Below are 6271 nucleotides of genomic sequence, written 5' to 3'. Positions count from 1 at the left end.
CTTAGGCTTTGTGTTATTTTTTAGTAGCTGTGACTGAAATTCCTCAGAGAACGACTTAAAGGAGGGCTAGTTTAAGCTCACAGCTTCAGAGTTTTGATGCACAGTCCTCGGCTGTGATGATTCTGGGTCCTTGTGCGGCAGTGGACCATGGTACAGGAAGCTTCTGGTCTGTGTGAGACAGAGCATCATGGTACATGAGCCTGTGGGGGTGTGAAGCAGAGCATCATGGTACCGGAAGCTTTTGTCGGGGTTAGGCAGAGCATCGTGGTACAGGAAGCCTGCGGGAGTGTGAGGCAGAGCATGATGGTACAGGAAGCTTTTGTCTGTGTGAAGCAGAACATCATGATATGGGAAGTTTGTGTCTGGTGAGATGGATAATCATGATAGAAAAGCTTCTTTCTGTATGAGGGAGAGCATCATGATACAGGAAGCTTCTGTCAGAGGGAGAGCATCTTGGTACAGGAAGCTTGTGGTGGTATGAAGCAGAGCATCATGGTACTGAAAACCATGGCGGTGTAAGGCACAGTTTCCACCGTCTTCTAAAATAGTGCCCACCAGTTGGTGACAACCTAGTCAGCGCATGAGCCAGTGAGGACATTTCACATTTCAGCCCTAACAGTTTCTACCACATTTAGTCACACTGGTCACACCAGAATAGCCTTGATTATTCATTGTGCCTAAGGGCATGGGTTCTCATTAGAGAGCCTAGATTTATTCGTTCCAAGCAACTCCCTTTTCTGTTCTCTCGCAAAGTCCCAAACTGAAAGGACTTTTCTGGCCATTACACACCAGAACTCGGTCACACCTTTTACCTACTGGGGTCAGAGTTCTGATGCTGAGACTAAAAAATGCCAGGAAGCAACCTCCCCCATGTATTTCTGAGTTACCCACAGTAGCCTCCACTGGGGACCTTGGGTTCTAGTGATTTGCCACCTCTCTGGTGGGCATCACTGTGCTGATGCTGACTTTCCTGTTTGGCACGTTGATATGATAGTAAGGATGCCCAGTGCCCACAGGTAACATGTATGCCTGACATTGCTCCGAAGGATTACAGACATTAACCCCTTTTGTCTGGATGACAGTCTTGCAAGCTGGGAGCTATGATGATCCCCATTTTTCAGGTAAGGAAACTGAGGCATAGAAAGATTGCATAGAAGATCTATTTCAATAGTTACTACACTGAATTGTATTTTGCTTATTTACAAGAGGCTCTGTGACACGGCTGTAATCTTATTCTGATGAACCTGGTAATGTTGCTCTTTCTTCTTTCTGTTTGGTGTATTTGAGACTTAGGGTGTTCTCTGCAGTGTTCATCTAATGATGGCCCTATGATGGTTTCAAAAGAATATGAAACATGCTTCTGGTGCTATTTGTTGACTGGTTCTAATGTGTTAGTGATTTTGGTTCATTATAATTAATAACAAAATTTGCTTTTGTTTTTACACACTCCAGGCACATCTATCCTGTGTCAGGCGGTAACCGCATTTGAAGGAAACACTAGAGCCTTGTCTCTAGGATCACTGTCTCTCCTTCTCCTCAGGGACTGAGGCTGCAGAATCACTGCTGTTAAAATGGACTCTCTCCTTCCTGGCTAGACAGGAGAAGCCGGTTCTCTCATCAGGAGCCGTCTCAGGATGACTGCAGTTCACAGTAAGCTGCTCCATATTTGATGAAGAGCTGGAGGAGAGGAACTCAGAGTCTCTGAACACAAAGAAATGCTAATTAGCCTAGTTTGATTGGCACACGTTGATGTCACACGCCCCTTAAATAGGAACAATTATTAATTGTTAATGAAAACGAAGGAACAGGAAAGTCAAAGGAAAAATCATCTCTTTCTGTGGCCCTTGAATGTCATCCCAAGGTGGACTCTTGAGATCACTGTGAAGGTGACAGTCAGTTCAGGCACCTCAGGAATTTAAGGATGTCACAGAGTTGGCTATCACAAAATAATTGGTGTGTGTGTGTGTGTGTGTATGTGTGTGTGTGTGTGTGCTTGTGTATGTGTGTGAGTATATGTCTTCTTGTGTTCATGTATGTGTGTGTGCATAGGTGTTCATGTATGTGTGTGTATGTGTGTGCATGTTCATCTCTGCCATTGTGATTTCTCCGTTCAATGCAATTTTTAAAGGATAAGACATTTCGTCAGGTATATTTTGCCAATTTCCATAAAGTTTAGGGATTTCTTTGTGTTACAGCCACATAAAGCTATTTTTTTAAAGCTTTTCCCTGTACCTAGGATAAAATCAGGAGCATCACATCAGCAGTCCCTTTATGCGGCTGGGTTATGATTCTACAGTTCAAAATGTCCTTATTTCAAACCGGCCTGAGGGAAGTCTGGCTAAAATCAAGACTTTGGGGATACATGTAACTTGACACTAAACAAATTCTGAGGCTCGCTGTTTATCTTTCTTTCCATGTTGGGTCCCAGATGTGTGCTTTTCTCTAGGCTGTCTGGAACCAACTGATGTTTTTCTTTTTTTTTATTTCCTTCCAGGATCCTCTGTGAGGACAGCGATTGGTGACAAGAGCCATCAGAGCAAGGGGCAGGCTGACAGGAGTGAGGGCAAAGTGGAGCCAGCCCAAAGGGGCTCATTAGCTCAGCATTCTACATCATGGCTAGAGGCCTTGATCTTTACTAGAAAATTCCATACAGTCTCAAGTACTGAGCAAAACAGACAAGATTCCACTCCTAGGAAGTAAATGATGAAGAAAATGTCTTAATAAAAAGATAATTTTAACTAGTGGCCTTTATCATTTTGTTCAAGCACTTACAGATGGAGTGATCAAGAGGGTAAGTTTACAGTTGGTTTCCATCGTTTTTTCATAGATACCACTTGTGACCCACATATGTACCAGAAAGATGTTCTAGACCAGAACGTACGACATGTGAAGGCAGGATGGACATTTTAAAACTGACAGTAGATAGGAAAAGGTTGATCCCCTCAGAAGTGGAGCTTGAGACAAGGATTTGAGTGCAAATCCCTTATTTGCATAGAGCCTGCCAGAAGGGAAGTCAGTCAGGAAGTCAGGCAGGGAGGAGATCCCTGAAGCTCTAAGCCACTAGGGGCAGTATAGAGCAGACCTCAGCATTTAGCCCTGTTATTATATACCAGCTGCAGGTCTAGTTTTGTTTCCAAGTTTTTATCTACCCGGTATTTCCTGATTGCCCTGTGGCAGGTCTAAGAGCCAAGCATGTCCTTGACTATCTGTATTACTATATACAAAACGAAAGCTGTTGACCAGATGGCTTCCTGGAGCCCCTTCTCTCACAGATTCTCCATAGATGTCACGCGTACCCCTTCCCCCATGCCTGGAGCTTTTGAGTCCAAATGAAGCTACCGGGTGAGTGAATAAACAAAGTGAGATGTGTCCACGAGCTGAGATGGCTCACCTTTTTGTCTCCGCAATTTTTCCCTACTTCATTTCATGCACAACTCAGTGAAACCTCTGTGACTCACTTTGGCTCCTAGAGAGATGAGCATTTCAAAGCTCTCCATCCTCTTATCCTGTAATGATGGCTGACATTGCCCTTACAGAATCTTCCTGTCTTTATATCAAGTCACATTAGCAGTGCACAGTTATGTTCAGGAAATGCCAGGCATTTGGGGAAGCAGGCATGTTCTTTGGTGTCAGATTCAGACCTCCTGCAGACTTCTACCAACAATATACACAATACAACAATATACACAATACAACAATATACACAATGCAACAATATACACAATACAACAATATACACAATACAACAATATACACAATACAACAATATACACAATACAACAATATACATAATACAACAATATACATAATACAACAATATACACAATACAATATACACAATACAACAATATACACAATACAACAATATACACAATACAACAATATACACAATACAATAATATACACAATACAACAATATACACAATACAATATACACAATACAACAATATACACAATGCAACAATATACACAATGCAGAGTGTTCCAGGTACTTCATGCTAACAGAGAAGGGAGCTGTTCTCAAGGCCATGCTTCCAGCTGGCTGTGGGGAGTTCTAAGGACAGGAAATGCTCAGTTTGTCCTTCACAAGATTTTTTTGAATTGGGTGCCACTAGGTAGGGTGTGTTGACTTGGGTTGACCTGTTGTCTACCCCCCAAAGTGAGGCAGGAACCCAGGGCTTCATCACTGGAGATGTCCTGTCTGGTCTTCACTCTGAAGCCTCCAGCAATCTGTATGCCCAGAATCTTATAGATGGATATTTGGTGTTTGGACAAACCATCTTCCCATAAGTCTCTTTCCGTGCTGGAAATGAGCCCCAGGGAAACCAGTAGAGGGGTGGTGAGGGCTGGGTGGAGAGAGAGTTCCTCACTCCAGTTTGTAGAAGTGCCTATAACATCATGATCCTGGCTTTAGAGTTCCCCTCAGTCTTATAACTTCCTCAGCCTCCTCCCAACAGACTACATTCAGTTGTCTCCCAGTCCCTAATTACTGAAGCTCCCCCTTTTCCTTGTGCTAAAATTTAAAGCTCGGTGGTTTTTGTTTCACTATTGTTGGGAAACAGATCTTCCTCCCATCTTGCTCTCTACCTGCTGAACAGGCAGCTTTCAAATCAAAAAGCCTTCCTTTCAGGATTTTTAATATCTGTTACTTTAATAGGTTACGAAGCTGGAAGTTACAGGCATCGGATAGGAAGTGGTAGGAACTCCAGGCAAGCTTGTTTCACTTCAGTCTGATTTTAGCACTTGGGGGTGTAAAGAGCCGTAAGCGCTGGCAAAGCACTTATAAGTGTTACCTAAAAGTACATCCTTGCCAGGTGCAGCAGTGACCAGACTCAGGGCAGAGAGTGCTGCAATTGCTTTTGCAATAAGGAAGAGTTTGTTCCACTCTGGAAACTTTTCATCCAGGAAGAATTCATGCCAAAATTTGCTTAAGCACCCTTTTCTTCCAAAGGGCACAGAATCCTTGAGGATGGCCCCACTGGATGGCCAGACCCCATGAATGCCATGAACAACTTGGGAAAAGTAACCCATGTGACACACACTGGAGTCTAAGCAAACTGCCCAGAAATCAACTGCCTTTAGCACAAACTAACTGATTCTCCACAGAAAGCACCCTTCTTGGCAGCACTGTCTCTCCACAAAGGAGAGATAAGTGAATTAAGCTGAGTGTACACAAACCCTTCCACTCCTCTCAAGAACCACAGGAGAAAGTCTCCCCGCCAATCAGAAGAAATGAAGGTGGCTTTTCATATATTGCACTAAGGAAGTATCTACATTGGCTTCTTGTGTTGGTTTAAGTGAGAATGGTACCCATACGTTCGCAGATTTGAATACTTGCTCATGGCGGTTAGGGTGACACTATTTACAAGTATTAGGAGGTACGGCCTTATAGGAGGAAGTATGTCACTGGGGTTGGGCTTTGAGGTTTCAAAAGCCTATTCTAAGCCCAGAGTATCTCTCTGTTTCCTGAACAGCTGGATGTGGAACTCCCAGCTCCTTCTCCAGCATCATGTCTAGCTGCATGCTGCTACCCTGATGACAATGGACCAAACCTCTGTAAGGCAGCCTCAGTTAAATGCTTTCCTTCGTAAGAGTTTCTGTGGACATGGAGACTCTTTGCAGCAGTAGAATGCTGACTCAGACACTTCTTGATCATAGCTGTTAGCAGCAGCCCAATTTACAGAGATGGCTACCATGGACAAAAGTGGCAACTGCCATAGGCAGCTGTCCCCAACTGTTGAGAAGCTGAGGGATGGGGTGGCAGGAGAATTGTTCCAGAGATATTCATCATGTTTCTGCAGATGTCTAGCAGCCCCTGAGATCTATTTTGCTTGTACAGTCACCAGAAGTGAGGGTGTTGGAGACACTCGCTGGTTCCTCCAAAGTAATGTCTACTTTTGTTTTGTTTATGCACACAAGACATCTAGAATTCACATGATGTATTATCTAAGCCCCCCGAAAATTGCTAGAAGCATGAAGAGACTAAAGACTATAGGTTGACCGGGGAACTGACAACAGTGATTTCCCCCAGAATACAGGAACTGAAGAGACTGTGAAAGTCAACCAGGAGCAGTTGAAAAGAGTTAAACCTGGAGGTGCCTCTGCAAACCTCTATTCTTCACCACCAGCTTTCAAATGAGAAACTATAAACCACAACTAATTCACTGAATGCATCCAATTGGTTTGGGTTACTTATTACCCTGACAAAGTATTTATGTGGTTGAATGTACCACCTTGACTCTCAGAGGTGTGTAGCCAGAGCTTGAAGTAG

At 43.6% G+C, this 6271-nt stretch overlaps 1 long non-coding RNA gene across 4 annotated transcripts; it reads left to right on the top strand.

The window, feature by feature from the left end:
• The first annotated feature begins 237 nt into the window (after positions 1-237).
• Positions 238-2738, top strand: LOC102550603 (uncharacterized). 4 transcript variants are annotated; one of them, XR_015629881.1, is made up of 3 exons: positions 238-1121; positions 1453-1650; positions 2495-2738. It is a non-coding gene; the product is annotated as an uncharacterized LOC102550603 (long non-coding RNA). The 4 variants fall into 4 exon arrangements; XR_015629883.1 differs by having other exon boundaries at positions 248-354; positions 1541-1650; XR_015629884.1 differs by having other exon boundaries at positions 255-306; positions 1541-1650.
• The last annotated feature ends 3533 nt before the right edge of the window (positions 2739-6271 follow it).

The sequence above is a fragment of the Rattus norvegicus genome, chromosome 9 (assembly GCF_021556685.1).
Source record: "Rattus norvegicus strain SHRSP/BbbUtx chromosome 9, alternate assembly SHRSP_T2T, whole genome shotgun sequence".
Taxonomy (NCBI): Eukaryota; Metazoa; Chordata; class Mammalia; order Rodentia; family Muridae; genus Rattus; species Rattus norvegicus.
This window is presented reverse-complemented; position numbering and strand designations above follow the sequence as displayed.